We start from the raw sequence: 15496 nt of genomic DNA, 5'->3' as shown, positions 1-15496 counted from the left end.
CAGTCTGGGTGTTGCTGACCATGCTGAGCAGCATGCCACCCAGCTGCTGTGTGGTCAAGTCCATCTGGAGATCTCCAGCCAGACAAATCTCTACGCCTGTCAGATCTCTTCAGCAAGCCTTGTTATGCAAATTCAATTACTCAAGTGTGCCCTTTTACTGCTGGCTAACTGCTCCTCCAACCAATCTCATACTGACAGTCCATTCACAGTTTTACTCACTAAAAGTACCTAATTTATTCTTGCTCAGCTATTCCCTTGAATCATTAAAGCAGAAGAGCCAAAGTCCATGATACTGTAACCTTCCTGCAGGTCCTTGCAAAGAGATTTGAGATTATTAATTAAAAAAAAATCTTCCAATCCAAAACAATCCTGCTGAAACCATTATAGCTACACAATTTCAGACAACTGTACTACCAAAAATGTGAATTTAAAAACTCTGATAACAGAAGTCTAGCTACTTTGACAGCCCATTTTAGAAGTAGGACACAAAATAATCAGAATGTTAGTAAACTGTATTTTGGATACTTGCTTTATCTAAAAAGATCTCTGTAAAATAAGCAAGATCTTTTAGTTAGATATTGTATATCACAATGTCATTTAGACTTGCTTAATCAATGAGACTGTTTCAGCAGTACCTTGTATTTCCCTAAAACCATAAAATATTGGATCCAATTTACTAATAATCTTTTAGCTACCCATGTTTCCCTGGTGAGGAGACATACAGAAAGGTTTATTCAGGGCTGTTATCAGGCAAATACAATGGATAATTATCTGGCCAAGATTTAGAAATTAAGTGTTAAACGATAAGAGATGATTCCCTCAGTGTATCAATATAATTTCCTACATACAAGTCATTTTTAAAGTGCATTTACTTATATTCTGAAAAATAATTTGGCATGACCACAGAAAACTAAGAAGAAAATTTTAGTAGGTAGACCTTAACTGTCTGTGTCTAGTATATATACTTAAATTCAAATTATAGCTGATGTCTGTACTCTAAAAGCCAGAATAAGAGATCACACTTCAGCTATTGGTAGAACTTTGCTTTGATTCAAAGATGCAAAGTAAATAATATAAAATAATTTACAGTATGGTTATTTATACCTATGTATGTGCATTGCATTTTAGAGGATAAATATCTTACAATCTTATATTGATAACACAACAAAGGACAATATGCCTTTTTAGATTAGTTTTTCCCACTTTTATAGCACTGAAACTACCTTTGTATATGTGAAAACTGATCTGATAAGCATTTCTTTTTTTTTTAATATTAAGTAAGTTGGAAGATTGGCTAAAAGGAGAAATTATTAGATCAGAAAAGGGAGAATTCAACTGGCTCACAATCAAAGAGCCTACAATCGTAGGCTAGGGAACAATCTATAAAATTAAAGCTAAAAACAGAAAATTAAAGCTACAAAATGTCACTCTTTTCACAGATATATCACAACAGGCATTTTTTGTGTAAAAAATTATTCAGTTGACTGAACAAGTAACTTGCTGAGAGTCTAGAAGAGCTCTCCAGAAAGGTACTTTTGCTAAATGGGGGCCTACGTACCTTTTTAGCATTAATAGGATTTTAAAGCCAGTGGGACATAAACATATGCTTTAATGTTTTACAGAATTAGGGACTTAATTAACGAAGACAACACTGAATCAGGAACATAGTTACTGAAGAAAGGGGGACTCACTGCTGAAAAATAGGGCCTGTAGGGTGGGGAAGAGGGAAATGTAGATCATTACAAATGTCTGGTTTTGATGCAGCAACAATGGTGTTGAAGAAACATTAAGAGCCTTGCTCCTATTGTTGTTTGGAGTTTTGCCACTGGCTTTAAATGGGAGTAGGATCTGGGGGAATTACCTTTCCCCTTCATGGCATCTTGTTTTAATAAGTGCATTTATCTGCCACATTGCAACATCTAGGAAAGACTGGAACAGTCTAAAATAACAAAGTCTCTAAATATAAAGTTGTTTATAGTCCAAAATACACAAAGTTTCTAACAAACGCAGTTAACATAATCTGAAATTCCACTTTTCAAGTTATGCTGCATGATATTTTCCAAACAAAATAACGTAACACCAAAGATCTTGTTTAAGGAGCAAGCATTGCCCACCAATCACTGATGAATAACAAAACAAGGTAAGCTGTAACTTAAAAGTTTCACACAAAAAAAAAAGTTAGTATTATGTAGGTTCATAATGTTATCAGGACTTCAACCTTTATAACATTGCATTCTATTTCATCATTATGTGGCAATAGTCTTTTTGCCATGTCAACAGCAATCCCAATACATGGATGCTGCTAAAACAGGACTGCCTACAACTCCCTGGCACACATACAAGATCATGAGTCTGAAAAGAGATTTGATCAAATTTTATTGAAACACATGCTAACTGACCTAGGCTGATTAACTGGAAAATATTTGAAATGGGATATTAAGACATTTGTTATGCAGCACAATATTTATTCTGCTAATTTGATTTTCTATGCTCATTAGTCACACAAGAGGATGGGTTCTGTTATGCCCCATAATCAGTACCCTAGGTTAGTGGCAGAGCAGGGCAAACTGCACTCTCTCAGGAGTAGTTACCAAAATAATTTTAATTCAGGGAGACAAAATTAATCCTGTAGCTGCTTGGTAGCTGCTGAAGCATGCCTCAGGAGAGTGCAAAGCAGCTCCAACGAATCAAGCCAGTTCTTTTAGCCAGTGCTTGAAAGAAGCAGGCTCCATTCTGTCCAGCCCTCAGACACAAGAAGGAGTAATCCCAAGAGATTGCAGTTCTGAGAGTCCACGGACTGAACTGCACGTGTCTGCCAGACAGGGACATGGGAAGAAGAGGAAAGGCTTCTTGCACCTTTTCCATTACATGTCTTTGCAGTAAGGGAACACTTATGGCATCAAGTTCTTTTTCTTGTGGCAGTCATTCAGTATGTGCTGCGTTCTCTTTCTTTTCCAAGAATTCACTCTGGCTGCCTTCTTTACCACTAGTCTAGAGATTTACTGCTGAGATTCAAGATTTCTCCTCTCCTGCTGTTGAAATACTGGGAATGAGAGCTCTTTTTCACTAAAGTGTGCTCCCTGGATAGCAGCTGTAATCTTATTAGTTAGAGATTGCTTCCTGACGTTTCTCTACTGCATTCTAGGTGAGCACTGCTTCCCAGACTTTGTGAAGCTGGACTAGGAATCATTGTGAAGGGTAGGGTCACAAAGATTCTCTTGAGACTGTCACCTGATGGGCTGATCGTATTATGGAACAAGCCTATCTGCCCACTGGGGCATGCCACCATGCTGTCCTACTGAGTCAGCAGCTCTGGTTTCCACCAGCAAAGGCACAGAGTTGGGGTAACAGTCCCCCAGCAGAGTAACACAGACATTGGTAACAGTTAAGCTCTCAGAGGGCTTAGTTACAGAGACGTGACAGCACCCAAGAACACAGCCCCAGTAAGACTGAAAACCCAAATAAATCTTACTCTGTATAAACGTTTTTTATACAGAGCTCATAAAGTTCACTCCCTCTGTGAATGAAAGAGAGATATACAAAGCTGTTCCCCCCGCCCCCTGGGCAGGTAAAATTTATTTACACTGGGTTTGATAATAAACAGAAGTATAAAAAGCAAGATTTAAGTGGTTGCAAGTGATGACAGACAGACCTAAGTAAGTTATTAAGCTAAAATAAACAAAACATGCCAGCTAAGTTTAATACACTGAAAGAAATAGCTACAAATCTTAATTTCTCACTATGGTCCTTATTTCAGGTAAAGTTTTTCAGGCTAGAGTTGATCTTTTCCATGACCTGAGTCCAGCTGCTTCTCTCCTTCTTGTGAGAGTTCTTTGCTCCCAGGTCTCTTCATGTGGCATCTTGTGCCAGGGAGCAGTCTGTGAAGCCAGCTGAAGGTAATCACTGTTTTCTTCTCATCCCTTGAAGAAATTTCCCTAGGGTGGGAACTCTGTTCCATTCTACCCTCCCAACTGAAAAATACTAAGTTAAAGATGGATTCCAGCAACAAGTGGCATAGTCACATATCTTTGCAGGACCAACCACGGTTTAAGCTTGGAGGGAAAAACAAGACTATTCACAGTGCCTTGTCTTGAGCATGCAGCCATTAACTTTAAGTACAACTAATATATTTCACTAGAAGATCTAGCTTAACAAACAGGTTTATACTTTATATTTCTAGCTTCAAATACAAAAAAGATTCATGGACACAACTAGAATATACAAAAGGGAGGTGTTAAAAACTAGAATAGAACATGTAGAACCTACATGCCCACCCTGTTCCATTTATAGGGGAGAGAACAGTGTAAAATAGCTGATACAGTGGAATAAAATGAATGTCTTTGAAATCCCTTCCCCTAGCGTACATTAATACTACTGTCCGAACAGTCACCATTATCAGGTGATTTTCAGATTCTTTGACAACTGAAAGAGTCAGGCCAGAAACAAAATGGTGTCCATGACCTGTGTTTGTAACATGTTAAACGAAAAAAAGAGTAATTTATTCTGAAAGAAAACAATAGATGGGATCAGTTATTTCCACATAGGCTATGTCTACATTAGCCCCAGAACTTCAAAAGGGGCATGACAATGAATCTAACTGAAAGATGCTAATGAGGTGCTGCCATGAATATGCAGCACCTCGTTAGCATAATAGCAGCCATGGCACTCCGAAAGTGCCACTTTCAATCACGCACAGCTCGTCTAGACTGGGTCCTTTTTGAAAGGCCCCCACACACTTCAAAATCTCCTTATTCCTATTTGAGATGCCTTATTAGCATCTTCCAATTTGGTTCATCATCATGCCCCTTTCGAAGTTCTGGGGCTAGTGTAGACATAGCCACAGAGAGCTTCTGTCCAGAACATGCTAAAACACAAACATAGCTAATTCATTATATGCTACATCATCTGCTCCAACCAAAAAGGATGCAAGACAGGTTTCAACAGGCCTTCTACACCATCCCACCTCCTGAAATAGCACCTGTGTTTGCAACACACTCTTGAATATTGTAAAGATTCCCAACAACCACTAAAGAAACACACTATGGCTTATAATATATACCTCAAACATGTGCAAATTAAGGCAATTTTCATGAAAAGCAAACCCCAGACATTCCAAAAACAGTAAGGAGAAACTGGTGATAAAAAACCCATGTGAAAAGATGAAGCCTCGAACTTGCTTAATACCATCTCCTTCAACATAGTACAAAATGAATACTTATAAAAATGATTAAAGCACTTGGTTCCAGATATACCTCTGTAATATTGTTTTGGGTCACTTACTTTTTAATAGTGTTTCAATCAAACCCATCCAGAAGTGCCATAACCATGATGAGTGGCTGGACAGGAGTGCTCATTTTTTTAATATTATGTGAGTTTCCGTTTTACTGTTAAGCAAATCAAACCAGATTTCCATTTAAACTGACAGCAAGTTTCCCAGTCTGTCAAATCCCTCTGAAATCCCGCTTTTAGTTGCTTTGGTGCATTAGGGCCTCCTTGCATAAAATGCATGATATATTTTAATCAAAGTATCCATACTTAATATAAGCTTCAACATATTTAAGATAAATGGATGGAGACAGAGACATACAAATATTTCTGAGTTCCACTGAGAGTCATGACTATATTGGCATACAAGTTTTCTGGTCAATCAGCCACAACATACATTTAGGATTGAGGTAGCATCATCAACCAATAGTTAACTAATAATTAACTACTACTGTCCACACCATGCATCTGAAAAACGTTTAGGATGTCCGACCTGTGAAGTTCTCTCATTTTTAATGTTATATTTTGAGCGAATGGTGAAGACATTTGCGTATTTTTTTCTCTTAATTTTTGGATGCCATCTTCAGCAACTCAGATATTACATGCTGGAATTTTCTGTTCAGCTGTAGAATCAATACAACTAAGTAAAACCCTTGTGGGCATTATTAGTTACTTCTGATTTCTAACAAGTCATCTCATATTAAGGACAAAGTTTAGTCTTAATGTTTTCACTCCTCCTTCATTTACAGCATCTAGCATCATGCCTGCAAGCTGAAATCTGTCTGAAGAAGTGCAAAATTGTGGTGGAACAGTTTTTCTTCTTTAGATGTGCAAAGAAGTGGGCAGCAGAATATTGCAAATGCTTGAGCCTGGACACGTGGGCCTTGGAGCAAAGGAGATGCAATATCAAGGGCAAAAGAAGACAAGCCGTGGAGGTGGCAATAGGTAGATTTACAAACATGGGAGTTTGGGGAGGAGAGTCCAAAGTCAAAGAGCCTGTCAGACAAAGCAGATAAAAGGCCTGAGTACAGAAAGGAAAGATTTATATTGGAGGCCTGAGGAGAGCAAGGAGAGAGATTTATATGTGAGGATGTTTTTCTTGCCTAAGAGAAGCACTTTGGTTGGAACACTTATCTAAAGGAAGCTGAGATGTTGCCACATGTTGACTTGGTCAAGGAAAGCAAGAGTCAGAGGCGGGTGGAGAAAGGGGGCGCTGTCATTATGGAGGTCAAAAGACACATGCAATTAACCATAAGGGTAGATGAGGCAGCAGATAAGATAACCAAGATGGAGAAGGTAAATGGGGAATAAAAGAGCGGAGGAATGGAGAATTTAACCTTGTGAGATGTCACAGTAAAGGCAAGATTTTAGTAATCGCTCTGAATCATCTCAGGTACAGCATCCTCCTGATCTCCTCTATGGCTAATCCAAAACTTCCTGTACCAGAGGTTACCAGCTCCTCTGCCTACCCAGCTGCTTCCTCCTCTTCTTGTGCACAGCTCCCTGGACAGTAAAATTCCAAAAAGTGAAACCAAGTAGTTGAAAAGTTTATATATGCTTCAAAACCACCAATATACTAAATGCACTAAGATTCAAGTCCCCACACTCTACATGGGACCATGGGCTGTGGAGCACTAGGGTAGGAAGCAACTAAGGGGAAAAAGCAGAAGGTGTCACAAATTCCATGACAGTTGTCTGACACTTTCTCCAAAGTTCCACTCAGACAACCCTAAAAAAATTCATAAGGCCATACCCATCACAAGAATATCCCATCCCTCTCTCCCCATTACTCTGATAATCAGCTCTCTGCCCAGCTAACCAAGTTGTTTATTGAGTACCTGCTCTTGCTATAATCACTTGAGTGGGCTGTTTAAAAATAATTGCTCCTCTGCTCAGTTTCCCATGGTCAGGTAGGGTGCTCTAATTACTGCAGCAGATGCTGAGTATCACCATTGCAAGCAGTTCTACCAGAGACATTGTTACCAAGATGAAAGAATGAGTCAGAAGACAAATGGGAAGGGCAAGAAATAGCAATCAAATACAAAAATTCAAATCTACTCATGAGCACCGAGCAAATCTTTTCTTAGCCTGTGGTCAAAATTTGAATATTCTGGCAGGGTTTTTAAGGTGGAATTCTTGTCAAAAAGCACAATGAGTTAACAGGAAGAATTATCAGAGAAGCCTATTTAGCTATGGAGATGACCGGGGTAATGAAATGAGCCACACTGGCAAATGCTGAAGCAAGGAAAGTGAAGGGAGAAAAAATAAATGATCCATAGCCACCCTGATAAAAATTTATAAATTGTTGCATGGGTGACAGTGTTTTCAGTTTTATGGTAAACTTGAGAATCTCTCTTATCTATAAAGCCTCAGACGGCAAAGCTGCAACAACGAAGGTTTTTTCACGTGTCAATGACATACATAGGATTGCTCACATAGGGAAGCTTCAACAGTTATATGATGTTGCAGAACTGCCAGTGCAAACTCTTTACCATAAGTTTCTCACATAATTCATACATACAGCTGACATACTATGAACCTTAATCTTGGGCAGGGAATAGACATAAATTTAAGAACTGCTCCCTCTTGCCCCAAAATCTGACCAGATCACTTCCTTTTCCTGTCAGAAGTAACCACCCCCAAGAAAAAGTCCGGAAAGTCTATCACCATGGTTTATGCCTCCAAAATTTTTAAAGTCCAAAACTGGTTTACAGAAAACTTTAATTCTTTTATTATTTGGCCTCTTCAATTGTTAATGAGGCACCAGTCATTACTCAAGGAGTAGCCATACAAACAAAAATATTAAAGTCTTTATTCCACCGTAGTTGTCAACTACATGTTCCTCAATACCTGTGTGTGTTTCAGATGGCTGAGCAGTTTATTCTTATTTTTGGTTATCCAACCTGGCCCCAGTCCCAAATACATCAGACAACTGATGTTTCACTGTATATTCTTTTACTGCTTGGTATGACATCTTTGCCACAATGCGGCCCAGTCTTCCGCTGTGAAAGGGAGCAAAGATGTCCAATTGGTTCCAACCACTGAGTCCGACAAGCTTACAAACCCCTGGAGCCTAGATAGTGACTGTTCATGCTCCTAATTCTAGGTATCTTAGGCACAGACCTTGTGTGACACTCATCTTGAGCACGAAAACCTGCATTCTGGACACCTAGACTTCAGAAGCCATGTCAAGGCATATTCTTCCAGGCTATATACTTGTGTCATAAACAGCCCAATAACAAAACCAACGCACAATATTCAGAAAATGTCACAGAACTGTTTCAAACTGGTAACATATTTTCTCCATATAGATCACAACAGAAGTATATCAAGGAACATTTTACATATCCCCGTAACAGGAACTTTACAGAGGTAATTGTATTTCAGAGAACAATACATTTTCCAGGCCCTCCCTTAGAAGGCCCCATCCCACTTCACTCACAGAAGTGTTGCTCAGTCTCCCAATGTTTGCAAATGACTGAAATATGGCTGGCTAGGAACAGACTATTCCTTTGCTATCCAGGAACCTCCAGGATAGTTGTGACTTCCAGAATGCGGATTGCCTGGAAGGAATGACAAATCTTAGGTAATAAACCATGGAAGCCCCCCTCCCCCTCACCCCAACCTCAGCTACTGCAGTTAGCAATTCTGAAGCTCATAGCACTTGTAAATTTTAACTTATTGTGAATGCATTAATTTTTCTCTGTTTAACTCAGCCAAGGACCTTCTGGGAACAAAAGCATTCCCCTAAGACTAGACTGAAGTTGAATACTACACTAAGTATTTTATATTCTTTAGATTCCACAGGCACTTTTTTTCTTAAAATGCACTGAAACTCTTTCTGAAGGACTGAAAGGAAAGCATATTGTTTGTTGTCTGTTTTCATGCCCTTCTACCTCAGCAGCCCAGTTACACGCCAGCCAAAGGCTGGGATTTTGACCCATCAAGAACCAGTCCAGGAGAAAGCTTTTCCATGATGAATTTATGGTGGACATCCCAGACAAGGCCAACCAGCAGGTAGACCACCAAAAGGGAAAATGATTAGCAGCAAGTGGAAAGGCGAAGTTAGAAAGTAGAGTGTGAGGAGAGAATGACTGACTGTGGTGAGAGACTTGAAGCACTGTTTCTGGAGCAGTAAAAGAGAAACTGCAGGAGAGAGACCTATTTGAGAGGCTACTTAAATGAATGGCACAAGTCTTCTGGCTCCTGCTCCACCTCTATCACACCCTGAGTCTTCTCCATGGTACCATGTCTTGCAGGCCAGGAAGGCACGGGAAAAATATAGAATTGGATGTTATTATCTAATGCAATGGTAAATGGTATTGGATAGAGGTTGGAGAGGGCACATTACCAGTCTTCCATTCTCACTTGCAGTGATGCCGAGTGCATGCTAAGTGTGCCAGAAAGAGAAAGGAGAATGGGGACGGGGACTGTCCAAGGGACATATAAAAGTATAGAATGTATTTGTTTGCACCAGTTTCACTGTTTTGTGGTGTTCAACGCTGATGTTATGCACTCTATTTTATTACAGGTGTTTTGGTGCTGTAATGGGAGCTGGCCTGCCTGTCAAGGCTCTAATTTTTCTGGGGGTGGGGTGGGGTGGGAGGGGGTGGGGAAGGTTAAAAACAGTATGGCTCACAGATAATCATTTTAAAAAGATAAAAGCCTGTCACTGTGTACATGATACTATATTTTGAAGAATCAAAATAAAATGACGTAAAACGCCACTAATATCATGTATTCAAGCACAATTTCTCAATACATCTTCTTAACTGAAATCCATAATGAAAATCCACAATTCATGTTGCAAAAATTACTGTCCTCTCTGGTGGTTAAGTAGACATTCATGCACAAACAATTTTTTGACAATTAGACAGATCCCCATTCATACTGTATAACATAAGCACTATTTACTGTAAAAACTGCTGAACAAATACAGCAGAACTTCTGAGTTATGAACTCTTTGGGTGCATCTACACTAGCGCTCTATTTCGAAATTAATTTCAAAAGTGGCCCCAATTTCGAAAGAGGCTGCAGAGCGTCTACACGCTCAACAGCCTCTTTCGAAATTGTTTTCAGCGAAAACGGGTCCAAATTTTGAAATCGCTCTTCCCATCAGGGATCGGGAAGAATGGCCCCTTTCGAAATAAAATTTTGAAATAGTGCGCGTGTAGACACTCCGCGGCCCACAATTTCGAAATTGCGGGTCTGCCATGGCAGCGGCTCCAGGGAGCGCAAGAGACATGCTAGCAAGCCCTGGTGGGGCTCTATGGTCCCTGGGCCAGCCCCTTAAAGCCGCATGTCTCTGGAAACCCCGTGCAGGAAGCTGAGAGAGTGCCTAGGGCTCGAGCTCAGCCCTACACATGCTCCAGCAGCCAGACAACCGTACCACCCAGCCCATCAGTGGGATGGCGAGCCCCCTGCACTCTGGGGCACCCCAGGAGGCTCCCTCTTCCCCACCCGAGGGATCGCCGGAGGACAGCCAGGGCCAGAGAAGGAGAGGCCCTTCCTGGACGGAGGCCAAGGTAAAAGATCTCCTTGGCCTCTGGGTGAAGGAGGAGGTGCTGCTTCACAGCACAGGGAAGCCCTGCAACACAGCTGCTTTTGAGCAGCTACCCCTGGGGCTGCGGAAGCGGGGACACCCCGAGAGCATGGCTGCTCAGGTCCACTCCAAAGTTAAGGAGCTAACACAGGCCTACAGCCGGGCCAAGGATGCCCACAGCCAATTGGTGGCCGGGGCAGGCCCGAGGTGCCCACGCTACCAGGCACTGCAACAGCTCCTCAGCCCGAAAGACGTCCCAGAGCCGTTGGTGCAGATGGACACAGGCGACCCAGACCCCGACCGGAAGATAGATCCGCTGGAACAGCTGGGACCCTCCAGCCAGACCACACCTGCGGGGACTGGGAGTGACTCGGACAAGGGGAGCCCATTACTCATCAGAGTCAGCTCCAGGACCTCCAGTCAGGTGCCCTTGAGGCGGGTGTCCCCAGGCCTGTTCGCTGGAGGTCCAGGTACATGACAGACGGATTGGGCGGCCTGGGTGGGGGGGGGCCTATCCCATGATACCCTGCCCCGGCCCAGACCCAAGCACGGCGCCATCCAGCACCTGCACCCATGGACAGCACCCTAGCCTGCCCGACCGGGGAGGGATGCGGGGGCCAGGCCGCAGCCAGCAATTGCCCCACAGACGAGGTCCCGGCAGGCACAGAGGAGCCCCAAGCGGGATTGGCAGGGGAGGCACCACCTCAAGGGATGGCCTGGGGATGGCACGGGTGGAGACCCCAGTCCCGGGTGACAGCACTGATGGGTGGCCACTCTCCCCTTGTGTCTCCCCAGCATCATTCTCTGAGAGCTGGACCACACCCGTGCCACCCTCAGACGGAGCCTGAGCGCCCTCCTCCCCATTGCCCCAGGTGCCGCCTGCCCGGACCTGGATGGCCCGACGCCAGTGGAGCTTACGATCCCCAGGAAGCAGCAGAGACCTGCACGGCAGCCATCTGGGAGCAGACCGCCGTGCTCCGGGAGTGGCTGCTCATGGAGTGGGAGGACAGGGCCTGGTGGAGGGAGGTCTGGTCTGAGGTGGTCGCAGCCCTCCGCAAACCCCCCCCCCACCTGCCCCGAACCCACTCCCGCTGCTGCCCCCAAACACACTGCCCTCATCCCACCCACCCTCAGCCCATCCGCCCGTCTTGCCCTGGCAAACTGGCTGGTCGCCAGTGCCAGCCAGGAGGGAGAAATCCCTTCCCCGGCCCCCCCAGCTCCTGCCCCGTCTCACCCAGCCCACCCTGTTCTTCAGCTCCTGAACGACCCTACCTCCCCGCCCTTCCAGCCCCCTCCTGGCCCCAACAGGGCCCCTGGACTGGGGCGGCAGGGGCACCCGTACCCGCTGGGGATCTTGCTCCTCCACCCGTGTGGTGGACTAGGCCTGCCCATGCCTGTGGCCCCAGCCATGGGGTCCTGCCCCTGCCCCATTGTATATAGTTCTCTTCCTGTTCCCCCCATATTTAGCCCCAAAAGGAAGACCCCCACACCATTGTTTAACAGCTGTTTATTTACATAGGTAGTCCCCAGTTAATAAACCGTTTTGTGCACCCCAGTGTCCTCTGTGTGTTGGGGACGGGGGCGTGCTGCTGGGTGGGTGTGAGCCATGTGCCAGGTGGAGATCAGCGTGGCTGCTGCTTGAAGGCCTCCCAGAGGGCTTCCCAGACCCTAACCCTTTCACGCTGTGCCTGGCGGCACGGGGCTGTGGGTGGCTGCTCATAGCCAGGGCCGCTGTCCGCAGCCCACCCGGGCATGTAGCGCTCCTACTTGCCCTCCACCACATTGTGAAGCGCGCAACAGGCCGCGACCACCCCGGGGATGTTGCGCAGGCTCACATCCCGCCGCGCGTTGAGGCATCGGAAACGCCCCTTGAGGCGTCTGAAGGCCCGCTCAACAGTGTTGTAGGCCTGGTTCATGCAGGCATTAAAAACATCCTGGCTGGCAGTGGTGTGCCCAGTGTAGGGGCACATCAACCACAGCTTTAAGGGGTATGCCCCATCAGCCACTATACAGGGTGGCATTGTTGTGTCCCCCACAGGGAGCTCCCGGGCAGGGATGTAGGTGCCCTCCTCCATGAGCCGCCTCCTCCAGGAGTCGCAGAATACCCGCGCATCATGGGCTCGACCAGACCAGCCAACGCAGATGTCAGTAAACCGGCCCCAGGCATCTACGAGTGCTTAGAGCACCACCGAGTGGTACCCCTTGCGGTTTACATAGCATCCTGCACTATGGTCTGGGGTGTGGATAGCAATGTGCGTGCCATCAAGCACACCAAAGCAGTTCGGGAATCCGAGGGCTGTGAACCCTGACATGGCATCGTCCAAGTTGCCGATGCGGACAACCCTCTGCCTGGACCACCTGTAGGGAGGCACCAACATGTGGGCCTGCACATCAGGGGGGCCCCCCGCCCCCTGCCGGCCTCTCACCTGGGGACCTCCTACCCCTTCGTGGGGAGGGTGTGAGGCCCTTGTCTGACTTACCTCCAGGAGGATGGCTCCTGCAGTGGCCTTGCCCACCCCGAAATGGTGCCCCACTGACCGATAGCTGTCCGGGGTGGCCAGCTTCCACAGGGCAATCCCCACACGCTTCTCGACTGGGAGCACGGGCCGCATGCGGGTGTCCATGTGCTGCAGGGCGGGTGAGAGCCACTGACACAGCTCCATGAATGTGTGCCTCATCATTCTAAAATTTGCGCGCCACCTTTCATCATCCCATTGGCCCAGGACTAGCCTCTCCCACCAGTTCCCACTGCTGGGGTGGCTCTAGAGGCGCTGTGGGGGACGGGGGATGGGGAGTGGTGGTTGCCCCCTTGGCAGGGCCTGCAGGACATGTGTGGGTGGGAAGGTGGGCTCCAGGGCATCCACCACGCCCAGGATGGCGATGACCGCCTGAGTCCCGGTAACAGTGCCAGCATCGGACTCTGGCAGCTGCTGCTGCTGCTCCTGCTCCATTCTCCTTTTGGTTCTGGGTGCACAGTCCACACAGTGATGTGTACGGCTCTGCTGGGCTGTGTGTGTGCAGGGTGGATGTGTTTGGGAGGGGACCTTTAAAGGCACTGGTGGCTATGTGACCCGGAAGGGCTTGTCAGCCATGTGACCCCGTGTATGATGTTTCCCAGCTGCTTATTTCAAAATAGCCCATGTTCCTGTGTGGATGCTCTCTTTTGAAAAATGGAGGGTGTTCTTTCGAAATAGCAGATCGGTACAGCGATCCGTTTTGTGTATGTAGCCGCACTATTTTCTTTTTTGATGTTCCCCCTTTTGAAATTTCTTTGTAGTGTAGACACAGCCTTTGGGAATGAAAGTTGTAACTGTGAAATGGTCATGACTGAAGAAAACAACATGGATCTTTCAAAAGTTTACAGCTGAACAGTGACTGAATATGGCTTTGAAACTTTATGTTGCAGATGAGAAATGCTGCTTTCCTTTTTTTATTTAGTACTTTACATTTAACTTGGTGCTTTACTGTGTTTGCTTTCTGGGTATGTGTGGGGGTGGCGCTGTTGCTGCCTGATTTCCTATTTCCAGTTCCAATGAGGCCGTGGTTGACTGGCTAGTTTATAACTCTTCAGTTGTACTCTATATCCACACACATATTATTCTTCCTCTTCCGTGGTTCCATGAAATTCCATAATATGAGTGCACAAAGCACAATTTCTGTTGCCATTATGCATCTTGTTCCAGTTATGACTGGGATACTTTTTTTGGCTGCGTGTTCATCAATCTAATATTGTTATAGTTCTATAAATGGATCGCTTTTGGATCCACAAGTTGGGAAAAGCACAACAAGCTACAACAACATCAAAACAAAAATCAGTCAAGTAGCACTTTAAAGACTAGCAAAATAGTTTATTAGGTGAGCTTTCGTGGGACAGACCCACTTCTTCAGACCATAGCCAGACCAGAACAGACTCAATATTTAAGGCACAGAGAACCAAAAACAGTAAGCAAGGAGGACAAATCAGAAAAAGATAATCAAGGTGAGCAAATCAGAGAGTGGAGGGGGTCAGGGGGAAGGTCAAGAATTAGACTGAGCCAAGTACGCAGACGACAACATGGATGAAACTGGAATCCAAATAATTCTGTAAACCATACCAGCAGGATTTTCAATCTGCCAAACACACATTAACACCTCCTCAAGGAGTAATTAAACATCCTTTTTCAAGGCCTCTCTAATTAGAATATGTTTTCATAAACCAAGGCAAAATGGAACATAGAGTATCCAGTGAGGATAGTGAAGTCTTCTGGTGTTCATAGTGTCCACAGCCAGGCCACAAAAGCAGACTCCTATCCCGCACAAAATAATGGCATCAACTTTTTCTAGAGCAGCCCTTGTTGGCATCCACAAGTCATCATCTATGGCCCATAAGCATTTGCATAACAACGGAATGGCTTACACACCCATTATGGCTTATATACTCAAGTGATCCTTCAGGAAGGCAAATTACAAATGCATGAATCTCATAAATGGCCCTGGTACAGTTTGGAAACCCCATTCTTTCAAAACTGTAAGTTACTTAAGGGATAAATTTTTTATGCATACCACCTTTGGGTACACCACATGCCTGATTACCTCAGAAACCTTTATTCCCACTCTACCCATAGTTGACTTTCCAACACCAAAACTAGTTACCAATCAACAGGTAGCGATCTGAGGAAGTCATCTTCCAAATGGTTAAATCAATCCATG

At 44.9% G+C, this 15496-nt stretch overlaps 1 protein-coding gene across 3 annotated transcripts in view; it reads right to left on the bottom strand.

The window, feature by feature from the left end:
- Positions 1 to 15496, bottom strand: part of HIBADH (3-hydroxyisobutyrate dehydrogenase) — a 128794-nt gene that overhangs the window by 43542 nt on the left and 69756 nt on the right. The window lies entirely within an intron of this gene.

This window comes from Carettochelys insculpta, chromosome 2, assembly GCF_033958435.1.
Source record: "Carettochelys insculpta isolate YL-2023 chromosome 2, ASM3395843v1, whole genome shotgun sequence".
NCBI classification, from domain to species: Eukaryota; Metazoa; Chordata; order Testudines; family Carettochelyidae; genus Carettochelys; species Carettochelys insculpta.
This window is presented reverse-complemented; position numbering and strand designations above follow the sequence as displayed.